The sequence below is a fragment of the Hippoglossus stenolepis genome, chromosome 11 (genome assembly GCF_022539355.2).
Source record: "Hippoglossus stenolepis isolate QCI-W04-F060 chromosome 11, HSTE1.2, whole genome shotgun sequence".
NCBI lineage: Eukaryota > Metazoa > Chordata > Actinopteri > Pleuronectiformes > Pleuronectidae > Hippoglossus > Hippoglossus stenolepis.
In genome coordinates, this window is record NC_061493.1 from 13,671,657 (window position 1) to 13,696,845 (window position 25,189).

A 25,189-nucleotide genomic window follows, 5' to 3' on the forward strand; every position below is an offset into this window, starting at 1 on the left:
GTGGACGCTTCAAGCAGACTGTCACATGTCGGAACAGACAGGAGCGTGCAGAGCTTTTAAAGCAGCTGTTTAGATTTATTTTTTTATTTTTTTGCAGCTGAAGCGACATATCAGACATCCTTATCAAGCTGCAGAGGTGAGTTAGCACACAACAGGAGGGAACGCAATTATATCAGTATGGTGAGCGTGAGTTCATATGTGCTTTGCAGTAATTTGAAGCACAACTCCCTTGAGTTTCAACATGTTCATGTCGGAGTGAGTGTGGGCAGAAGATTTAGTACGAGACAAAAAGAGAAAAAAAACATCTCACAGATGAGCCTGTGTAGTCAGTATTCACCAGCTCCTTTCATCACAACAATGCATCTCATGTTGGTGAAGCAGGCTATTGCACTCAGATGGCGTCTTTTGTGAGAGCCAGATGGAAGTCTTCTTATCACACCTAACTGGCTCGGGCTGTTTTGATCATTTATGGAGGAAATGTTGAAACATCAGTGTATTTGCACATAAATGAGAAACGGAGAGAGAGAGAGAGAGAGAGAGAGAGAGAGAGAGAGAGAGAGAGAGAGAGAGAGAGAGAGAGAGAGAGAATCCCAGTGTGAACGTGTGTGTGTTTCTCTCTCATTCAAAACAAAATGTTTTGATGCATATTCAATGTCCCAGGCTTCCTGTTCACACACTGACGATTTCTCCCACTGCCGCACTTCACTTTTCAAAGGATTTTTCTGCTCCCACCTGAGCAACACCCTTCATTTTGAGACAAAGTCAAACAACCTGCGTGTACGTGCACATGTGTGTGTGTGTGTGTGTGTGTATGTGTGTGTGTGTGTGGTAAACAGCAACACAAAGAATGTTGACACAGGCAGTATATCATGAAAGAGCCATTGGGGAAAGATAGTCAGTCATATGTTACAATCTACAGCCCGCCTCGCTTCAGCCAGTGTGGCTAATGTTTTTAAAAATGACTTTGGCCTTGCTGGATTCAACTGCCAACCAATGCCACCCGCCCCACAGCTAAAGAGATAGAAAGTGTTCTGCTGTGAAACCTCAAGCATGCAGCTGCTGCCCGACGCGACACAAGCCGTTTAACTGCAGAATTCACCAAACAAATGAGAACGTGCAGATGGTGCCGCAGTGAGACGGACAAAACCAACTGGAACCATCATGTTCAAAGCCATTAGCTAAAGCACTGTCCCTCTGGCAACATGGCTGTTTCACTTCCTGCAACAAGCCGTTATATTACACATCCAATAACACTTTGCCAACCTAAACAAACAAATTTGTAATCCTAGTAATCCATCTATAATAAATGGTTCCAGAAATCTCCATCTCTCTGCCTGTACGTAGCTCGCATACTGTATCTTGAGAACCTGTCATCATATTGTCTTCAAGGAAGTGAACTGTAGAATAAAATATGATTTGGACACGCATTACTTTCAATATTGACAAACTTTGAACAAACATGTGACCAGTGATCTGTAGCATCAGTGGTTTGATGTAACTGACGAGTTATGGACACTAGCAAAAACAACTGATTCTCTACGTACTGAATAAACAGGTTAACAGCTCTGTATCTATTGTATATAGCTTCAATCCTCCTTTTTTTTCATCTGACGTTCTTTACACTGACTATAACACTCTCTAGGAAACTCTAACAATTAACTGGATTTATGTATTGCAGTGTGCCAAGTGAAGACTCCCTATCTTGAGTGGTAAATTGTGTTATTCTTTCCAGGAAATGCGTTGGATTACATGCGTGGCACGGTGGTGCAGAGAGCAATGTCACTTCACACAGGGTTCTGAATTTGAACCTGAAGGTCGGCAGCGGCCGCTCTGTGTGGGAGTTCTCTGAGGACTCTGGCTTCCTCCCACAATCCAAACACATGCAGTTTACTTTGATTGGAGACTCGTGTAGGTGTCAGCTGGGATCGTTTCCAGCTCCCCCTGTGACCCTTTAAGGAAAAGCAGTAAGGATAATAGATGGATGGATTCAATTACAGAACCACACAGTCTCAAAACAGACCTGCATGTTAAACACCTGTGTTGAAGATATGCGGGTAAATAAATGATCAGTGCTCTCTGGTGGACCAACTACAGTATTTAAATTCTAAATATATAAAGCCACATCGACTAGAGGAAGAGAACATTTTGAGGGATATGATCAAAAGCTCTCTTACAGCTACGGAATTGATATTGTTGTGAATTAAATTGTCAGCAATATATATTTCTTAGATACAATTTCTTATAATTTATCAGCCAACACGTAATGTTAGTTATTCCTCATTATTTTTCTGTCTTTCTTAGTTTTGTTCTGTTGCGATTGTACATGTTACATGTGTTGTTTCATTGTTGTTTTAAGAATTGTATCTTTTGTGTTACACATTAAAAGGTATTTTGATTGTATTTATCATAGTGTGCATATGCAAAAATAATCAGGCAAATACAGTATATGCTATGCTATATAAGCAAAAATTGGTAAATCAGTCATGCTTCTCTATTCCAGTTTCATAGATTTCTTTTCTGCAACAATCGCATGGAGGTAAAAATAGATGCGTCATGTGAGAACAGTGTCACGCACCCTTTTTATCTCACTATAGACACGGGAGGTAAAGGTCTTCAGTATGCATGCACAGTGTCTTCCTTTCAGCCATACTGCTTTCAAGTGTCTACCAAATAAAGACCTGCACATAAAGACAAGCCTATATATATAGTTTTATATCGGCAGCAATAAACAGTTTGAAAGACTTTCAAAGTCACATTAGATTAGACTTTAGTCATCGGGTCGTGGTGCAGGCCGGGAGCATTCCCACACACAGCGAGAGGAGGGTTTTCATGGAGGCTCAATTAAGGACAGACCATCTCACTCAGAGTGAAGAGAATCAACATGCTTTAGGCAGAACACACTGGCTTCATTTACTCACACGGACACATGAGCCAACACGAGACAAAGTGCTCTGACACATGTGCCTTTAGATTTCAAATACACTGGAATGCACGTCAAATGACATGATCACAGCCGCGAATATGCACCAGCATGTGTGCATGGGCACTGAACAACACACTGAGCGTCATGGATTAAGTGGTTCCTGCCTTTCATTTTAATAACAGTCGCCTTCAGGGTAATTAGATCCGTCAACATGCCGCTTCTCAATCTAGAGAAGCTTTCTAAAGGTGTAAGTATAAAAAAAAACCTTTGTGAAGTAATTTAGCTGCATGGCAAATAGAGTGGATGTGTGTTCAAGCTAAATATTCTGGGCACGTAGAAAATATAAATTTAATGACTTTGAGAAAGCTCTGAAACAGTGCTGTCACTTTGTGTATTTCCTGGTCGTTTTCTTGGCAGAATTCATACGAGTTCACCCCCTGCCAGGCAAAAATGAAACTGCCTGTTCCAATTATAATTAAAACCATCAGGGCACTTTATGCCATGTCACAAAGGGAAAAGCTAAAATATTCAGCCTACACAAAGGGGGCCGCTCTGTAGAATATCCCAGCTGCAAAGAGATTCACAAAAAAACCCATATGCTTAAAAGTTTGATGTACAAAAAAAAAAAAAAATCACTTTGATCTCGTCTTTCAAACTTTATTCATCTTTGTTAGATTCTATATCTCTCTAAAGGGAGTTTTTGATTTTTTTGTTCTGTCTTGAATCTTTGACAATATCTTTCTCTTTCATCCACAATGTGCTTTTACTGGGCAGGTGAGACGATAAATGAAAAGAGAATTTCATTTAAAAAAACGAGTGATGTAATACTAATCAAAGTCTTTGTTGTATTGACGAGTCATTTCATCAGCTCCACTACTGTATATTGGTCGTATAGTTAAGAGAATTGTATTATAAAGGTATGACGAAAAAACTACTTACAATCTGGTTTGTATCTGAACATGATATATTCAATTATTCTTAAGGTCTAAATGCAGTTACTGAGGAGCAGGTTCAGTATCTGTACAAATCCTGGGTGAAACAAATCAATGGCAAATATCGAACAAATATGAACCCGGACAAGAAAAACAATCAGAATTTCTACATCAAACTACTGAGCTTGCTTCCTTCTCAGAGTCAATTAAACTCTTGCAGACTAATACCATAAAAATGGGTTCTCATCTTTCACAAACATCCCCCACAGAGGTACAAATGACAAATTATGCACAAAATGTATCTGAAACATTAACACACAAGAAAGATGGGAAAAGACTGAGGAAACTGAAACGTGCTATAGATGATACAAATATCATACTCCATAAAGGAAAATAAGTAATAATAATAATAATAATAATAATAATAATAATAATATTTGCAATAGCATTGGAGCTGCAACATACGACAATGCACAGGCACCAGATGCACTATATTTATTGTGTGAAGCGAAAAGTAAATTTCTTTGATTTTGACATTTCCATGGACATAGTTGAACTATAGTTGTAGTTGATGAAGTCAATTCAACTGACATTGGATTCATTATCCATTCTTAAAAGCTAGAACAGTGCACAGAAACTTCATCAACAAATAAAGGCATCATTGTCCTAACTGGGTCCTTTTGGCATTTTGGTAACTCACTTACTTATAAAGCAGTGCAGAGTGTGGAGAGGTAGAGAAGGAACAGTGTCTATAACAATCAGGCAGTCCAATGCAAATCTCCCTTTAGGGATTACCGGATTTTGTGTTTGCACACACCAGGTCAAAAGCTCACTCTGCAGTATAGGTTTACGATGCTCTTTGGCTTTATCAAGCAAGCCTCGTGCTTACAAACAGATCCTGATTTAAAGACTTATTTACCCCACATTGTGGATTATATGTTGGCCTGTTTAACCTTGACATACACACTTTGAACACTTTAATCTACCTACCTAGCAGTGGGTGGTATGTAATTCTTTGAGGCATGACATTAGTATTATGCTGTGGATACAAGTATGTGGCGATGTTTCACCCCTCTGCTTTAAAATTTGTTGTTTCTCCTCTTTGCATGGAATTGCTTTTTGCTGCAGGTCCTGGCGTTGAAACTCTTTCGCTTGAATTTCAGCCACACTTTCGATTGCTCAGCTTTGGGCCTGCTTGAGCCATGTAGAGAGTTAAGTATGATGCTAACCGGGCTTGTGTGGTGTTTTTTATATTGCCTGTTAGCAGAGCAACTATTTCATATATAGCTCAGGCACCAAAATCTGTGTTGTGATTGGGTCCAGTAGTTATCAGTGCCTGATTGACAGCAGACTTTGGTGTACAATCTTAGTGGATGCTTATTTTTTTCCATGTGAATTTGATGCCACCGTCATGTTTCTTGAGTTATCTAGATATGATTCACTGAGCTCTTACGTCTTTTCCCCGTGTCTCTCCTCCCTGGTTGTTTTCCCTTGACCTCTTAAGCTTATTTTCTTTATCTTACTTTCTCTACAAATGACAGCATTATTTCTGTTCCTCCAATAACCGCATCTTTTGTCTGGCAACAACTGCATCTTTCCTCAGATCACACAACTAACTGACTGAAGCACTAACTGAACCTCTTGACCCTGTCTGCAGATTCGATGCATTGAGCCATGGTCACGTTTCTCATCAAGCATGTTTAACAGGAGCCATTGACTGTTGGTCCCTCAAGTAGGAGGATAGCTGATTCAGTTTCGTTCCCCTAACTTTGTAACAGTCTGGCTGCATTGGGCTGTAATAGACTAAATATTGATCAAATACAAAAAAAGCAATTTGAAGACACCTCGGATACTGGGAAGTTATGATGTTCATCTAAGACTAGTTCCTGAGATCCTACAGGCCAATCAGCTAATTGATCATTTGAAAAAATAGATGCATAAATAAATAAATAGAGCCAGATTTACACTCCTTGTCACCACTTTAATTAGGATCCATCATTGTTGGATTCAGTGCTTTCATGGGAATTTAAGACAAAATAATATAGAAGAGAATCTTTTTTTTTTTCTTTGAGCAGACAGAAATAGTACCTAGCCACCCTTTTGCTACCTTTAATGAAAAGCATGTTAAACAATGTCAAATAATTCATTACATGAAAATGGAGCGTGTCACTAAACACAGCACACATGTACATTTTGTTGCCCTTTTCACAGATGCTATTATTACTGTTGTTGAAAAGAGACGTTATGTTACCAAACCACAGGCTCCGTTTTATACCCAGGTTTCTGAGAAACCTTAAGTTTACTTAAGTTAATGTTTTACTGTGGTTTTGAATGGAAGGGAAAAAAGGCCACGCAAGTATCAACAGAACCACGCATCAGGCCATTATGAGGCCGGACGCCTCATTCTTTCATTGGAGGTGTAAAGAGCTGTCTTTAATGGCTCTGTTGCAGGAAGCCAACAACAAAAAAGACGACAGGTTGTTATTACCACAAGAGCATTAACAGCTGCTGTGAGCACAACCCCCCCTTCCCCAAAATCCATAATTATCCCCCACAGATGAGTTATTGATGCACTAACTATATTTCATGCAAATTGTAAAAGACACAGGAGAGTTTAGCGTGGAAAGAATAAAGTAGTAAATAGGGGGGGAGGGAATGGAGGGACAGCCCATGCAAGACTATATATGAACAGAGAGAAATAGTATGCTGAAAAATATAATATATATAATATGCACCGAAATAATTACAGGGAAATGACTTTTGAGATTTAATAATGAACAAGTGGGGACAAAAAGTCTAAGAGACACAAAAAGAAAAGTTGAAGAAAAAGAACAAACAGCTAAATAAGCCTCTCTCTCTCATCCAGCAGCTGAATCATGAAACGAGAAGCAGTCACTGAATGCCTCTTCCCACTCTCTGCTCGTGATCACAGTCTCGCTGTAAAAATGTGTGCGTGGGCATGTGTGTGTGTGTTTTATTAGTTAGGGACCCACAAGAGATTAACATGCCCATTAGATTATGGAGGGATATGCACTGAAAAGCTTCATTAACTCTCACTGTGTATGTGTCTCCCTCGACTCTCCGTTGCCACAGGGCTTTTTTAAACTGTTGCCTCCCGACTAAGTGCTCGCTGTCTTCCCTGTACACATACATCTCAATCTGTGTATGCGGTCTCTTTCCGCGTCGTTGCCCCCAGGGGAGGGGCTCGTAGCGAGAGCAGGTAAGTTAGCCTCGGGAGCGGTTAGCCCTCGCCATCCCTTTTTCACGAGACGAGAGGAGGAAACATTTATGAAGCGTTTGTGTCCTGTAATCCAGCTGCGACGGCTATCTCCAGCTGCTGCCACACAAGAGTCACACAGTCGGTCAGAGAGACGCTGTGATCATGAGCAATCACTGCGAAGGGAGGCATCGAGTGCTGGTGTAAGATGCTGTGGGCTGGATGTCGCTCTCAGGCCTGGGGTCAAAAACATCCATCTGCTGAATTTCTTGTCCCTGCTCTGCAGCATCTCGCCGCTGTGTCACAACGTGGAGTCAGAAGAAAAGGAGGATATTCTACTGTACTCGCACTTTTTAACAGTCATGATATTATTCACCTTGCTCTCTCGTGGTCTGTCTTCTCTTATTCGCCGCTCTCATTATTTCATTATCTCTTTTTTGTCTTTTTCCCCCATCTCCTTTTATCTCTCTGTGAAAGTTTACATATTTTCCCACTGTGCACGGTAATGTGTTGTATAATGATGTGTAATAACGTATCCGCGGCTGAAAGTCCCACAGTCTACTGTAGTGTTGGAAAGAGTTGAATTTTCTCTCTGCTACTTTCATTTCTTTCTCTCTCTCTCTTTCTCTGGCAGCAGCCCTGTTATCCCCTCCTTGCTCGCCCTATGGAAGTAAAGCCATAACCTCCATTTGCACAAGTTAATGTGCAGCCACCTCAACATGAACACAAAACCAATACCAGGTCTTTCTGCGTGGGTGATCGCTCACTCGCTCTCCTGTCTCCTGCATTCCTCTATTCCTTTTCTGTCCCTGCTTCTCTCTTTAGCTCGCTCGGTCTCTCTCCTGCTCTCTCTCCACCTTGGTAATTGGACTCTGGTAACATTACGATGCTTTTCTCATTATTCCCATCACTCTGGCCAAATTGCCTTGTCTTTCAGGACCATTGGGCTCTGTTCATGAGCTGCTCCTCCAAACCAGAGGGCTGCACAAGTCCTTTTCCTGAGTCTCGGGGTTGTTTCGGAGCAAAGATGGGACCAAGAAATGGATTCCATTCTAAAGCAAATATACAACCTCAGGCCGTTGATGTCTGCATGCTGCACACTGTGATCCATTTATCAGGGAAGATGTAAACAAATGCTCTCGGAAAGAGCTGAGGCAACGTGCAGTACAGAAGTGCTGGACGGTATTTGACTTTGATTACAGGAGTTTACCTTTTAATCTAAAACACTGATGTTTACATTTTGATTCTAAGACATATTTTACTATTTTTTTCGAACAAGAAAAAAGGGCAAATAAATAAAGGTAAAATTGAATTGTCACTCCCTCCATATGGGACTCTGTGGCCACATGTGTTTAGCTGATACAAAAATGTTCTTAACTACCATTAAATGCAGCTTGAATGGATCTACATAAATAATAAAATCCATATTCCTTTTGACAAATGATTAAAAATGTTCTACAATCAAATTAAACATCGATGACAACATGACAATTACTGCTGCAAAGGTTCTGATTGTCTACTTGCATTTTTGAACACAAAATAAATGTGCTTGGATATTTGTTTAACAAGCATTGCATTGTTTGATTACTGATCACTTCAGGTATCACTGGACTTTTCATCTTTGTATTCTGTACTTTGCAAATACCCTCCAGAGACCAAAAAAGCACGATGATTTATGTTTCTAAATATCCTCTATGTAGCTCCAGCCTGAAATAGCTCTGAGCCATAGAGCTCCAAGCTCCTATACAAACTAACAAGAGGCACTTGGCTCGCCTTATGTCCCTCCATGAGCTCCCTGACAACAAGAAGACATATGCTCACAGTACTGCTGGTGTCATCAAGAAAGCAGCCACAAAAAATACACTTTATCTGATTTATATGCACATTTATGCAGCAAGGCACAACTAAATCTGATTAGATCATCTACTCTGTGATGTAAGTAAGACATCTCTCCTATGTATTGCTCTTAGGTTATCGCGTTTACAAGAAAAAAATATTTAAGCCAATTAGCAAAATTATGATTTTGTATTTTACATAAACTTAATCTGAAATTCTTAGCTTTAAGTGAATTTATTGCTTAACAACCACCCTAAAGGACCCTTGTTAGTATGTACTCAGTGACAGTTCGTGCCTAAAGACAGCATAAGTGTGCCTATAGACCATGGAGAAATCCTGCCAGGGGATTTTTTCAAAAGATAAAAAGGTGTTAGAAGAGCATCTTACACATCCAACCTCTGGCCTCGGTCTGTGAGAGACAACACACAAAACGACAAGTGCAACCAATTAAAAGAGGTTTGTGGTTTCCTGTCTTTTTCAATTGCAACTTGCAGTCTGGGCGCTTCTTTGGAAGAGAGTAAACAACTGTTGGTTTGCTGAGTAATTCTCTAAGGTTTGTGCTGTAGTTGACACTCAAAAGATCAGGTAACAAAAAATGTCTATGGTTGGTCTTGAGAGAGTATTCAAATTATCTCTATCTTTAACTCAAATTTCTCAAATTATCTAACATAATTACATGTATTTGAACAACTTCTCGACTCCATCTAAACTTTTTTTGGTTTGGCCTCGACTCTGACTCACTCCTCTCTTTCACTTGACTCTGGTCTTTTCTGCTTGTCTCTTGTTTAGCCTCAGCAGAGGCCACACGACACATCTGGAATTTGCTTATTAAAGTTAAAATGAGGAATGACGACAGGGGGGGGGGAAAGAGACCGAATACAAAAAGCAGAATGACAGACAGTCAGAGAGACAGCATGAGAGCATGAGTCAAAAGTGGGAGAGACTAAATGAGATGAAAGGCGACCAGAGGGAGAAGACAGAAAAGACGAGAGAGATCTAGAAAAAGAGCACAGGAGACAGAACAGACGGATGAAAGCGCGTGAGAGGACAGTAAAAATGTCGAGAGTGGAGGAAAATGCTTAAGTCCTTTTTGAGTTCAGCCAGCTATGAGTCAGGAGGAATTGAATAGATTCTCTCTCTCTCTTTCTCTCTCTCTCTCGCTCTCTCTCGCTCTCTCTCGCTCTCTGTCTGCTGCAGCTGAATACCCACCGCTCCTCTATTCTATTCTGACACAATGCATGGCTTTTAGCAAACTCATTTTCTATTTCAGAGATGCCTGCTGGTCATTTTAAGAGTGGACAAAAGAATATTTAAATAAAGAAACATGAAGCCAGATGGTGCGAGTAAAATAAACCTAAAGTTTCTTTGATTTTCAATTACATTCAGCTCAGACCAAAACAAACTGAAATATGTGTTTATGTAATTTGTTTATATACATGTTCTTATTTGAAGCCTTAACGGTGCAGTAGGTGGGATCACTAGAAAGAAAGATGATTGTTGAGTCTCATTCCCAGGACGTTGAATAGCAGCGTTTTAGATAGAGCCTGTCCTGAGCCAGATGCATTCGCTTTATATGCACACGCGGCATGATCATGCCATTCACTGTCCAACTCTAATTTAGACTCTTTTATTCGATAATTCAGGGTTTCTTTTTTGGGGTTGCTTTGGCCGTTGTCATAGTGACCTCTCCTGTAGGATTTTCCACAATTTACTAAGGGGCAGGCTTTTTAAGGGACGTGCACGGGCAGATGCTAAGTAGAATAGCCGATAAGAGCATCCTCTCACTGACCTGCCCTGTGATTGGTCAAAGTATCCCATCACGGGCCAGATTTCCACAAGTCTCGAAATGATGCTAGGAGGAATTGCAGAAGCCTAAGTTCTCTCAGGGAACTTTCACAACTACCTGGACCTTCGTATGTAGAAGTTTAGTCCGAACAAAAGAGCAGGTGCGTTAGACTACGGACCAGACCAACGGATTCAAATTTTGTCCAACCAAACCATGAATCAAACCAACAATGGTTTGGATCATTTGCAGTGTGGAAACATTTTGTTGGGTAGTTTGGACTTTGAACCAATTGCAGGAAGTTAGGAAAGTTACAGGTGCGAACCTTTGCAAACCAATCAAACCGACAGGACGTAGAACTAACTGTATCAAATGGTAAACAGACACTTTGAGATATTTCTTCTGCTGTGGCATGAGTTTAACTTAAAGATGACAGACACCAAAAATGTTCATGAGAAAGAAAAGAAGAGGCTTATCAGGTACAAGAAGATTGGCTGGCTAATGGCATATTCCAAAGATAATGAATTAAAGTAAAACCTGTCATGGACCGTACCATTCACAAACATCTTTGACAATATTGTTCCAACATGTGTAAAAGGTGAAAATTATTATATCTGCACTGTATTATTTATATTTCCTCATTTTAACACCAGATTTAGAAACAGGTTTTCATCAACGTGAGAAAAAGTCACAACAAACAGAAGGCGATAAGCGTAATAATCTCTGTCAATAAAACATAATGCCGCACAGGCTTTAAAATAACCACACATTGTGTTTCTATGCTATTGAGCTGTTTATTTAGTAATTGAATACAATCCCCACTGAGCGCCGGGAGCACTTCTTCCCTTGCCGCGGTGGCATCGAACAGACAGCACCAACAGAGGAACGTGTCAATCCTTCTGATCCCTCGGAGTCGGCTTTATCGTCTCCGCACAGCTTATGGAATTGGACTGCTGCTACATTTTGTGTCATTTCAACACACATTCACATCATAGAGGAAGGAGAAGAAACAGATAGCGCAGGTGGGAGGAGGAGGGTGACCTGTTTACTGTATAGGAGAGGTACAGGAGGCTGTGTTGTCACTTCTGTCCCTCAACAAACAGAAGCCTTTGAAAGGGGAAGATGAAATGGGAGAAACGGCCTCCTCGACGGGGGGCAGCAGCAGACAGCAGCAGTTCATGAGGTGACAAATGGCAGGTTTTTTAACTTTTTTTGTCCTTTGTTTTCTCTTTTGTTTCAGGTCACGCCTGAGCAAAAAGACAGGGGCAGAGATTTCAGTGAAAGAAGAGGGAAAGGTTGGCGGGGGACTAAAAGAGCGTGACAAACTGACAGGCTGTTTGATGTGTTTTATGTAGGTACCATACACCGATCAGAAACAACATTTAAACCAGTTACTGGCTGTAATGGGACTGATGGTGTTTACTTTTACTGGAATGACACAAATATCACCTGTCTGTAACATAAAGTGAAGAATCAGTTGACTACTTCTGTAAAAATACTTCTTACATATATTATTTTGCTAGAATAATTATTTTATCACAAAATATTTCCCCTAGAACTGACACAATATTGCAACCAAAGATGTTCGCGTCACAATGTAAAATGCAAATTGTTGATCAAGCTACGATTGGAAAGACTTTTACTTACTGATTAAGTATAAAACTGAGATTTGGTCAGGCCTTAATAACCGGGACAATATGAAGAGTTTTAACCATGAGATGTAGATAAGTAATGTGATTGGTCAAGACCTTTGTCAATCACAAGCCACTATTGACTTTCTTCAGGTTGAATCTGTGGGTTCCAGTGTTTGAAGAAGCTGTTGGATTAAATGCATTTTATCATCATATATATCCAGGATTCATCCATCTTTAAGGGTGGCTTTACCTGAGATTGTCAGAAAGCTTGCTCTCATAGAAGACTGCCTGTTGCCATGACTTCACTGGCACCTGGTGCAATGATGGACTCATCTAGAAATGTTATTCATTACCTTTAAGACTCATCTTGGACTCACGCCTGGCTTTATTTGAGCTTTTAAGCCCCTATGAGCTCAAGCACAGCGAGAATTCCCGAGGCAGCACTGCACACTAGTCATTTTACAGTCCAGACGGACGACTGCGGACTATTAAGCTTTCTCCATCAGGGCTCGTTCAAACACTTGTCTAATGAGATCAAGCCAAACTCTATCAAAAACTTACTTGAAGGTACTGAATGCTGTTCTGTGATGGGTCTGTTGTTGTTGTGATTGCTTTGTGCTTTATCTTTTTAGAAAGTGTGTGTTCTGTTGCAATTTAGATATTTTCTTTTGGTTTTGCTTGAAAGGTACATTTTCTGTGCTATGAAAATTGTACAACCTGTACAAAAGGGAATTGCGTTCGTAATCTGTGTTTATCCTCTTCTCTGCACCGATCATGAATTGAGAGTTTTTTTGTCAACTTTCTAAATTCATTTTCAGACTTTTTCCAGTACTCATATGGTACAAGGATATTGTTTCTACTTCTAAACACACTGAAAGTAACTCGGGCAGCACAATAAATATTTTACAGGAAAACTCATGTTTAAGAGGTTGGGTCATACTGTTAGGACATCCAGTATTGATGGAGCTAACACAGGGTTGAATTGGCAAAACTTCTAGTACAGAGGGAGGTGAGGTCAGACTGAATGGGTTATCTCGGCTGCATCTCTGTACCGAGACATCAGGCTGCGATGCTATCAGTTCCAGGAATAGCCTGGTGAGGAGGAGATACAAAGGTCCAGTTCATTAGCGGAGAGCCTGTCACAGTGACAGACTACTCTGACAGTTTTCTGCAGCAAACGTCTGAACCGAGCAAAAGTAGAGATGGAATTAAATCTCACCAGTAAGGGAGCAGCTATAAATAACAAGCAACGTCTATGGAAAAAGTTATTTTTTCCAAGTGATTATAAGATAGCTCTTTGGAGTGGAACTTGTTGTGGGACGATTGTAGAAAAAGTTGATGGTTTGGTTATAAAGTCACCAGGGTAACAGTTAAAACCTCCTTTATGTTGGACAGTGAGACTCCGATGTCGGTGCTGCTATGTTTGAGAGGAAATGTTACATTTCAAAAAGCTTTTTTTTGCCACATTTCCGGACACATTTTTAAGGACGTTGAAAAACTAGAAGGGTGCTCATGGTTAAAAAAAACCCCAACTAGATTCACCTGTTCACCTTGCTGCAAAACAGATATTTCATGGATATCTGTTGAGTAGTTTTTGAGTAATCCTGATTTATAGTCAGACAGACAAGTCTGCTTCATTAAAGGATCATTAAGGGATCATTGAGGGATCATTTCATATTTCAGCAATTTATCTTCTTAACTAATGCATTTATACCATTGTTTGAAGCCACTGTCCAACCTATATTTGCCCTTGTCTGTATTTACAGTTGGAGCTTTTAAAATTCTCTCTCTATATATAAATATATATCGAGTTTTTATGTTTAAAAAAACACTTAAAGATACATATTATTTTTCAGTGTTTATTTTGCTGCCATAGGATTGATAGAAATCTGTCAAAATGGTAAGCAACAGGATAAGCACAAACACTTTCAGCATAATTCACAGATTATCTTTTAGCTCATCTGAACTGAAAAATGTGAAATGACAAATAAGATTTGAAAAACAAAACAGTTGAAACAAGATTCATGATCCATCATATCCCAAAAGCTGTCTCAAACGCAAAACGTCAGAAAAATCTGTATACTTTAACTCCTCAGACGTACGTGGTTAAATCCAACTGGTGTCAGTGGAATATAAAAGAATTTCACATTCAGAGATTTTTAAGCACTTCTCCAGGGTCTGTCTGTCCTTATATTGCAGTTTATAGTCTGTGGGGATTTGTTGCATATGATTTTCTGTGTTATTCACAATTTTTTCTCCCGTAGTGACGACGCACTCCTACACTGCTGCCACATTACAGCCACAACGTAGCAGTTTGATTGGCTATGTGTGACAGTACAGTCTCTGCACACTATGTTTGGGTGGGACAAAGTTTTACTCTAAAAGCTGAATCTGTCTCTGTGTTGAATTTCTGAGCCCTGTCAAATAATTCAGAGGTCTGACCAGATGCATCGATACGAGGCTGCATGTGCTGAATACACCTCTTCAGAATAAGCAGTGTGTGTGTGTGTGTCTGTTTTCCTTCTGGTTGCAGCCCTGTCTACTGGCAGCGCTGCCATTATCAGAATTGACACAGGCAAACGGACCATAATCCCCATTGGAAACATGAGCACACAGGCTTCTACTGTTGTCACTCACCTGCACCTAAATGCTGATTCTTTCTCTGCCCTGCTTTTGGTCCTCACTTAGTATTTGTGTTTTTCCTTCTTATGCTCCCGACATTCAGCTTCTTATCCATGAACCTGTTTCAATAACCTTACATTTTTTTACTTATACTACAGATGTGTTCATTCTGCTATTAGCCAGAAGCTAAGATCAATAAGAAAACCTTGGGCTGGCCCTTAGACTACAGGAATTTCGGGCTGATTTAACCCCGATTCAAAGAACCTTGGTCGGTGCCAATGTTGACTCCAGATTATCTGATCTAATCTGAAAATGATGTGTGAAGTGCGAGGGGCCACTCTTTAACGTCCGCAGAATCATTGGGGTCAAACATGTTTGAGATTTAAGACTTAAAATCAGGACGATTACGTCAGTACTTTCCGAGCAGGAACCAAAACAGCCAATCAGAGAGACAGAGAGAGCCGAGCAGCCAACATACTGCAAAGCAATGGTAAACATTCGGAGGTGAACGGTAGCTAGTGTGCTAATGTTAACAGATATTGTAAAATCTCCCCTGAAGATTAGATAACCCACGTTGATCATGTCTCTCATCCCGACTCATTCAGCCTTGTGCTTCTGTTCAGTAATATTAGAGCAACCTATTACAAGTGGTTGCTCCATGCCACTCTATTGTTTTTTGCATCTGCTTCCCCTTGACGTCACACGTGAGGTGATGTGTGTCGCTGCATCCGTATCTATAATCTCATGCCACTTTTTCTAATTTGTAATGCGGGGGCGTGTTTTTCACAATTTGAACACAATATGTTTTACATGCTTGACCACATGATGTCAAGTAGGTGGATAGATGCCAAACTGCGTCTAGCGCTGCAGAGGGCTGGCCTTCTCGTGTTTAATGACAGTAAGAGCCAGTAAATCTATTTAATCAGTGGAAGAGTCGGAATTAGAACAACAACGGTGACAAAGTGACAGTCACCATATCACTTCCTCTATTTTGTTTTCTCTGTTTATCTCAATTATTACTCTACGTCTTTGCAATTCCCCTTTCTCTCTCTCTCTCTCCCTCTCTCACTGCTGCTGCTATCAACGGGCTCTCAGTATTCCATTAAGATGATGAAGATACTTTGTCCCACGACAGCCTCCTTTGTTCGCTCCAAGACTAAACTCTCCTCTGCGGATAATAAATGTGTAATATTTTTGCAGACACACCACATCCCAGAATGACGACGTTGTTTTTGGCTTTGACCTCTGGTGAAGAACAAACCATATGAGATGACGCAATCAAACCGGCTCAAAGGTCCATGGACAAATCACATCTAATGATTTACACACACAAGGTACAGAGGTTGTTGTGTTGGATGCAATGGAACATCTCATGAAAATGAATAATGTAGAGCATCTCACGTCATTGAGTCATTTCACTGTTATTATTACAATATTACGACACACTGCAATAAGTTGCATATATTTTTTTGTATTATCTGTGGACATTTTTTGAACTTGGTGAAGGTTGCGTTAAATTTAGTCATTAATATGCATACAATAATGTCCCCACGGCAAAGGCTGTAATAAGCAGTAGTCATGGAGCATTAACTGAGAGCTCTCCACAATAATCCTGTTGATACAACTAAAAGCTTTACTTTCATTATCCAGAGAAAAATGTTGTTTTGGGGTTTGGGGATTTTGAGGACACCTGCCCCACTCTATACTGAAATCTGTGACGAATATCCCACCAGTCCGACGTGTAAATAAGCACATCGGGGTCATGCACCTATTTTTTTCAGATCCCAGGGCTGAAAATTTAATTAACAGATGAAGATACCCAATCTGTTTAACCCATGTGTAATTAGGCAGAGCAGTGCTGCGTATTCCCAAATCAGTGAGTGCAGATGAAATGCACGTATCGATGCTAATGCTGGAACATGAATAACCCATTAAAGTTATCGAACCCAGGACAGACTCTCTGCTAATTACAGCAGTTCTATTTTATGTTATGTGCGATAAAGTGGACGTACAGTGAATGTAAAATGTACATCAAGATGACAGAGGGCTGGGGTTTGGTGTTCTTCTTCTTTGCATGTGTGATTCTGATAACAGGTGGCCTGAGCAGGTGGAAATGGTTTCTTTATTTTGTGCCAGTAAGCTTATGATGACGCACACGCTTTCAGAGCAGCTCTAACAGGGCAGAGATGTTTACTACTCCCACACACTACATTATACAAACAGTAACACGCAACTATTAACACCCAGCAGGAAACATTGACTCCAAACTTCCTGCAATTCATAACAGGGCTGTAGTCAAGCAGAGTAAATGTTGGTTGATTGAAATAATCAATTGGTTGCATGGGAAATGTAAAAGAAATATGGATATTATTTCTACATCGACTCCTTGGACGTGGTGTTATTTAGTTTGGAGCAGACTCAGAGTAAACGATCAATAAAAAGATGATGAAAACAGGATTCAATTCTTGCCTCCGCTTGTCCGGACAAACACTGAAGCTGCTTTCAAACGTGCAGACACTTTCCTGAATATTTCCGGAGGGGCTGTATGTGAGAACGCTAATGTCCATGTTTGGTGCTCCGTGCATTTTCCCGAAATTCTCTCGACAAACGCAAGTGAAAATGTCCGATGAAAGTTCCACGCGAGTCAGCTGAGAATACAGCAGGACCATGTCTAGAAAATTTACAATGAGCAAGTGGGCGTGTTGATGACGTTTCTAACACACGACAGACATGAAACTGGAGGAAGACAAATATATCAGGAGCCACACACGTAGAAGACGCAGATGAAGACGTCAACATTAAAAGGCAATGAGATCTGAGAGAGCTTGGGTGATAAGGGAATTTAAACATCTTGTCCTGCCTCCTTCACGCTGTACCCAGGCACCACCCCTCGACTGAATGTTACAGAAATGTTCCTGATGTTGTGAACGTGTCTGACCAGGACAATCTCCGTTTTGTATTTGTGTCTGTATCGATGTGAGTGTGGCAGAGAAGTGACAATCTATTTGTGTTCCTTTTAGAAAACCAGTTAAGGTGATGAATACAAACATGGATATTAGCCCAGGATGAGGGCTAATTGTCTGATTAGATGTGCTTCAGGTTGATAGATGCACAATAAGCCCGTGCACATAAAGCAGTCATTAAGAAACATTAGAGCATTAAATTGAACATTACACTGTAGCCAGAGGGAAGAACATGGATGTTCATTAATGTGTCCCAACACGTAGGAGTGTGTCTGCGCTTGTGTGTGGGGGCAGTACCTTTTTCCGTGAGTACTTTGTTCTCGTGTTGCCAGTCTCTCTCCGACTCTGCACCTGTCCATGAGAGAGAGGGGGATTAAATTAGCATTACACCAATTACACATTTGAATAGCCTTCTCCCTGACTTAAGAGTTTAGCATTTCCCTCGAAATAATTTGAAATGCTAATTTTTGGTTGTCGAGACACACATGCGGTAGCACCTCTAATGAAGCACAAGTGTTTATTTACTCCCACACACAGCATCGCACGGACACACAGGTAGAAACACAGATTTGGTCCTTCTCAAGTCGTCTCTATCCCCTATGGCCGGGCAGTGTGCTTATCCTTAAGCATGAGGATGTTGTTGTAAATTAGCAATGTAAATTGGCGCTTATAGTCACAGAGCAAACCAGCGCTGCTGCCAGTGGCTCACTGGGGAACAGTGGGGCACTGCCGGGAAACTGGAGCCACGCACTCAAACACAGATACGAGCAGAAGCGCTCACAGAAGTACATACACTTTCCCCCCACTGTGAAAAAACAGGAACATATCGAGGCTCTTCTATCAACCCGGAGAAAAAGGAGAAAGTACTCATTTGCTTTTCTTCGTCTGGCGTGCTGCTGTGCTGCTGAGGCTTGTGTGTTACAGCACGGCTCCTGAGGCACACTCACTCAAACACAAAACCCAGCCCCGTATGCTCGTGAGGGAGTCTCGCTCGCCCTCTGAGTAATAAAATGACATGCTTTGCTGACTGGGCTGTTTCCTGCTCAGAGGAATCTCAAATTCTATGAAAATTGTGTCCTTCTTACTTAGGTGTCGTCCAGTGAAGAAGGATGATTAAATAAACAACGGAACTGGTCACCACTGTTAGTTATTTAAACATAGCAGGGGGAACAGAAACCAACATGCTAATTCAGACTGAAAAATCGATTTTGGAAAATGTAAATGTATGTATTTGTGCATTTGTACAATTACATATTATGTTTGGTAAGGAGTAGGAATAATACTACTATTTGAATAGTACGCTCAATAAAGCCCATTATAAATCCAAGTAAACTCCTGAATAAAGTAATTGTATTATAGAGATAATTCCAAAACAGTTCCAATTGACGCATGCAGCATGAATGTTCTCTGATTTGCCATCACAACAGTTGAGGTTTGGTTTGGTTAAGACAGAAAAACGACATCAAGGTTCATGGGAATAACAATTGTTTGAATCTTTTTGACCACAAGAAGAACATCTATAATCTTACATAGTTGTTAAAACAAACCCACCAGCATAACCCAGAGCAGCATTAGCATGTACTTGAAGTTGAGCTCCCATCCACACAGGGAATGTATTTTCCAAAACTCATTGTCCTTTAAGCTCTATATTTCTCTCCACCTACTAGAAAAGGAAATATTTTAAGGCAGTACTCTGACCTAGAAGTTGTGGGTTATGTTTTCACCAAGGTTGTATTCTTAGCCAAAATCCCAACAACTCTCATAAAACACCAGCAGGTAGAGTTTCTTGTAGCGTGATACCAAGAATTGGAATAAAAAGAAAATTATTTTTTTCTTGCAGGGACAGGCTTGTGTTAAATCATTTTGCAATAAAATCAGCAAACCTTTACCAAGATATCTCCTCGGAATGAACAATTGCGATTCCACAAGCATCATTTTTCACATCACACACTTGTATTTAGAAAATTATGTGATGCATTTAAATATATGAGTACTCCCAAACAGATTAGATCACTAAAAATGGTTTGCATTACTATGCACACAAACTGAATTCATTTTGCATTAGTCCTGTGCGCCGCCCCGCTGAGGGAGGAGAAAGTTACAGATGATCCTGTTTACTTCCTCACACTGGGTTGTAGCTGTGAGACCAGAACAAAGGGAAGCTTTTCATCATATCTTACCATGTTCCCTCTGTTCCTGCTCTGCCCAGCAGGCATTGAAAAATTATGTTATCACAAAAAAACCTGTGCATAAAAAAAAAGACATAAGACAGAAATAAATGTGTATCATAAATAATCTGCTTCCCTCCATCTTCGAGCCTAACTAAACGATAGCTGAAGAAAGAAAGTTGGAGATGATGCATTACAGATGGAGCTAAAGTGTTCTTATGAAATAACAATGGGGATGGAAATCATAGTTTTGGCAAACAGACATCCTGAAGTCTTTCAATTCTTACAAATCACACATTATGTTGTGGAGGAGTAGGCCACAGGGATTTATGGTCCCCTGGTTGCTAACTTGTTCCACAGTTCCTACTTGCTATCATTTGATGTCCAGTCTTGTAAAAAATAACTTAATACAAATACAGATTTGTTTTGTGTTATGTTAGAGAGTGAGATAAAGCAAGATTAGTGCCCACATATTGTATATATTTTGCATAGCAGTGAGTCTTTCTGGGGACAGAGATGGTTGGAAGGTAAAAAGCAGATTTGAAAACAGCAGTCTTATGTTGCTTTTAAAGAAAGAAAATGGTTATGCTTTGATATGTTATTTTAAAAGTAGACCTGCATTTGCTTTTCCATTTTTCCGTATTTTTTTTTTCAGCTTAATTTAAAGAGAGCCCATCTTTTTAGAACTTTTCATTAAAGCTGATATTGAAAGTTCTCCTTCTTGTTTGTCTGAGGTGGTTCAAACATTTGTCCGGCCTCTTATAAGCTCGAGAGCTGTAATTCTCAGAATCAAAAAAAAAGATATGGTCTTCCTTTTGTAGGTTTTTGGGACATATTCTCAAAAGTATTTTATGTTTTTCTAGATGCCCAACTATTCCAAAATTCACATTAAATAATACTACTACATGTGACATATCAGACCAGCTTTTGTTACAGTAAAATACATGTAATTTACTTTATTTTTGCCCCAATTTAAGTTTTTATTTTGAATCCCTCCATGTTGCTACCAACCGCTATTTCTTCTCATTTAAATTTAGCTTACAGCCAGAGAGGAAAACATAATTTGTGATTCTGTCTAATGTTGCATATAATAAATTGTCTATGAGGTACACAGTAATATCATCTGCATATAGTGCAAGGTTATGTTCATATCCTTTTATAATAAGAACTTTATCCCTCCTGTTTTTCCTAAGGCTTTTGGCTAAGTGTTCCTATACACAGAGTACAGAATAATTAATAAGAAGGCCCATTACACTGAATCAAAAGCTGTTTCATTATCGTCAAGGGTTAGTGTTGAGGTTAACAGTAATTTATTCCTTTCTTGATATTGTATTGAAGCGCATTAAAATACAACCATTCAGTTTTATCGTATTTTAAAATGAACTCTCTGGTTCATGGCGACCTTATTGTTCTTTTTGCAGTTTATATTGTTAATTTTCACCTGCTGCATACAAGATACCCATATTCAAATTAATTCAAATATATTTGTATAGCGCCAAATCATAATATACATAATCTCATGGCACTTTACATAGAAGGTCAAGACCTTAAACATTTTAGAGAAAGCCAACAGTTCCCACAATGAGCAGCACATTGGCGACTGTGGAGAAAAATAACTCATTCAATAAGAACTTAAATATGGTTGAACTGGAGCTGACGAGTTGTAAGTTGAATACTGAAACTTAACTGGCAACAACCTAATTGTAAGGTGAGATATTTGTGCACATGTGTAACTGTATTGAACTAAGAATGAGTAAACTAAGGGAAATGTAAGAACGTGAATATTTTTGGAGTGAAGAGCAGAGTGAGGATCTGTGAACTTTCAGTAAGCAGAGCACGTGTTGAGTGGAGGGAGCAAAGCTTCACACTCTGCAGGAAGTTGGCATCTCCACAGTCCTAGATCCATCTTTCTATTTGAAATAGTTTAATTGCATATATAAAGTAATGCAACTCCCAACCCTTACACTCAGAATACCTTTGAGTTGTTTAAAAGTCAGAACTTTTTTGGGGGGGGTTTGTGTGCACATAAATCTAAAGAAGAACTAAAAACTTAATGTGTATTATTGTCCCTACTCCTAAAACTCGACATAATTCTATACCAAAGCTGCTGGAGCCACTCCATAAATCACATTGGCTTATTGAATTGAGGAAGTATGAAATATCTCAGATGATAGATTGTTGGTATTTAGTCAGGATGGCACACAGCCATTTGTGATTTTTTGTGTTTTGTGTTTTGTGTGTGTGTGTAAGAGACAAACACCAAAACAAATTGAGAGACAGAGACACAGATTGAAAGACATCCTCTCTCTCTCATACAAGTGTACACACACACACACACACACACACACACACACACACACACACACACACACACACACACACACACACACACACACACACACACACACACAAAACGACTATTGTACCCTACAGCGTGTGTTGGTCTGGTGTATGAATCAGGTTTGTGACTCAGTGTGCCTTTTGTTTTTTACTTTTTATCAGAGGACGATCCCATTTCCGTTGTGTTGATGCAGCAGATGGATTCCCTCCCACTAACCATTCATCACATACACCCCCTTATGCCGATGAAAAATGGGTTTTGAGTCACAGTTTTCCTCAAGAAAAGAAAAGTCGGTTAATGTGTCATCAAACATGTTTCAACATAACGCCCTGGAAAATAAAAAGTTTTTATATTTTATATTGTGTCTCACAGAACACAATGAGAGGGAAAGAATGTCATAGAGCAAAGTGGAAACTTTAAATTGACTCTTGTCAAAGTCTCAGAAAAAACATGGGTGACATTGTGGAGTAATTATCAGTGATTAAATAAATATCAAGTTTAGCTGTCTTTTATTAAGACACAAAATTTCTGTGATAAAAGTGTAAACACTTTCAATTTCATCATGACCTTGCCTTAGAGAAACAATATAATAATTATCTTGAACCTAATTAAAAGTAAAATAATTAAATAGTGTTTTCATCAATTTTACAGACAAAATCTGTTGTGTCATTGACCTTTACATCTTCATAAAAACATAAACTGAAGTAATAAATCAAACCAAAGTCATTCTTTGTTTTATTGTCTAGACACTGAAATTACTTTGAGACTTCAATACCTTTAAATGCCTCATGTTTGATATTATTCAATGAATAATAATTCACATGATAAAGGGTTTTAATTTAAGGAAACAATGTCCACAACCCGTGCAGACAGCGATGTGAAAAACAGGACAAACTTAATTTTTCTTTTTACTGAGATAATAACTCAACAGTTGTATTTACGTAAATGTGTTTCAAATGACAGGATTTTATTAAGCACTCACTCCACTGTGTCAGGAAATATAATGAAGCCCCAGTGACACTGTTAGTGAGAGTGAGGGCAGCTGAAAATTAGACCTTTGTTATCTTTGTAGAGCAAGAAATGAAATTCAGAGTTAACTCCGTTTACAAGAGGGCGACTGCTGGTGCTTAAAGGTTTCAGTGGCATTAAGTTAAACTAGTTATAAATGTAGTAAAATCCGTTTAACAGTGTGTGGTACATTCAGTTTAAACTTGTTCCATTCAGATCAGAGTTTTCTGTCTGCAATCCCCAGGATTAAATACTTTCAATATTTTTGATATACGTACATGTAGATTAAGTTTCAGGGACAACAGAGACGTTACATGGCACATTATAGGTCACGTACCTAATGAGGTTAGACCACCAACTAATACCTAAATCGATCAGGATCAATGTGACTAAGCTCAGGAGAAGACAGATTGATTGGTCACACTGCAAACACCCTTAGTTAATTAATCAGAGAATTAATCAGAGAGGAATGCTGCAATGTCAGGATTAGCAAAAGCCTGGGTTGGTGAAAGTTCTGGAAAGTAAATGAGAGTTCAGTCATATACTACAAAGCTATAAAGTTGAAAAGCACGGGCATGATTACATCGTAAAAACTTTAGTTATCACAGTAACTGTTATATGCAGTAACTGTAAAAAATGAACTGATTGTTAAATCATGACAACATCGGAGATTTGTGAGCGTAAGATACAAAATTTAAAAATAAGTGCATATTTGAATGATCTGTCATCATTATCAACACAATTATAATAGTTTTAATTATTAATATTAAGGTGCTAATTGTGTTCACAGATGAAGTAACGTATTAAAGTTACGTTAAAGTTACAGGTCACGTTAACAAGCAATAGGTTTTGAAGATCCATGATGATTTGTCGGGAAAAGCCACGAGTGAAGTGGATATAACTAAAAAGAGACTGAAATGACACGCTGAACAAGTGAACGAGTGGGAGAGATCGCCTGCAGATCAACAGGCTAGCTGACGAATCTGCGTGTCAAACAAATAAACACAAATTAAAAGAGTGTTAATCAATCCTTTAGCATGGCGGGTTACAAAGTAAAAGCCTTGGAGAGGAGATAAATATAAGAAAGCACACAGGTGCAGAGGTAATGGAAGATTCATATTAATCTTGGAACCAACAACCTTCATAATTTACTAATTCAAAACTGACACATAAGCTATTTATTGAATCATATCAAGTAGCACTGACATTCAATTTACACAAGGTAACAGATGTCACTCATCCTGAATTCATTTATAGTATAAATCCCTTGGTGTGTATTTACAATATCATTGTTTGAAACTGCAACACTACCAAAGCAAACATCCTCAGAGATCCTGGGTACATACTGTATGAGTTACCCTTAATGAGGCTAGTTGGAAAAATATCTTCATCCAATTATATTGTTAAATTAAAAGAGTTCTGGTAAATTAAGCATGAAATGATTTAAATTAAGCAAAATCCCTCCCTTAACACTGCAGTCACCCCCATCTTCCTAAAGTTGTTACAGAAATTTAGGGGCTAGAAGTAAAAGTAAGCTCGTGAAATGAGTTGACATAACCAGCAAGATTATGAGAAACACCAAGAGACAAGTGTTGGAACTGTGCATGACACAAATCAGGTGGAAAACTCCATCAATGAGGATGTCCTTCACACCCTGGATTTGAAAATAGACGTGTCACATATTTTAAATCAATCTTTTATTACCGTATGTCATTTTACTGGACAAATAAATAATAAATAATAATGACAGGCTAATTATATT

At 39.3% G+C, this 25,189-nt stretch overlaps 1 protein-coding gene across 3 annotated transcripts in view; it reads right to left on the minus strand.

The window, feature by feature from the left end:
* The window catches only part of tnr (tenascin R (restrictin, janusin)), a 163,026-nt gene that overhangs the window by 75,153 nt on the left and 62,684 nt on the right, over positions 1 to 25,189 (minus strand). For all 3 annotated transcript variants that reach the window (XM_047342136.1, XM_047342137.1, XM_035171572.2), the window contains exon 3: positions 18,208 to 18,261. The gene's annotated coding sequence lies outside the window, so the exon portion shown is untranslated. The remainder of the gene's footprint in view (positions 1 to 18,207; positions 18,262 to 25,189) is intronic.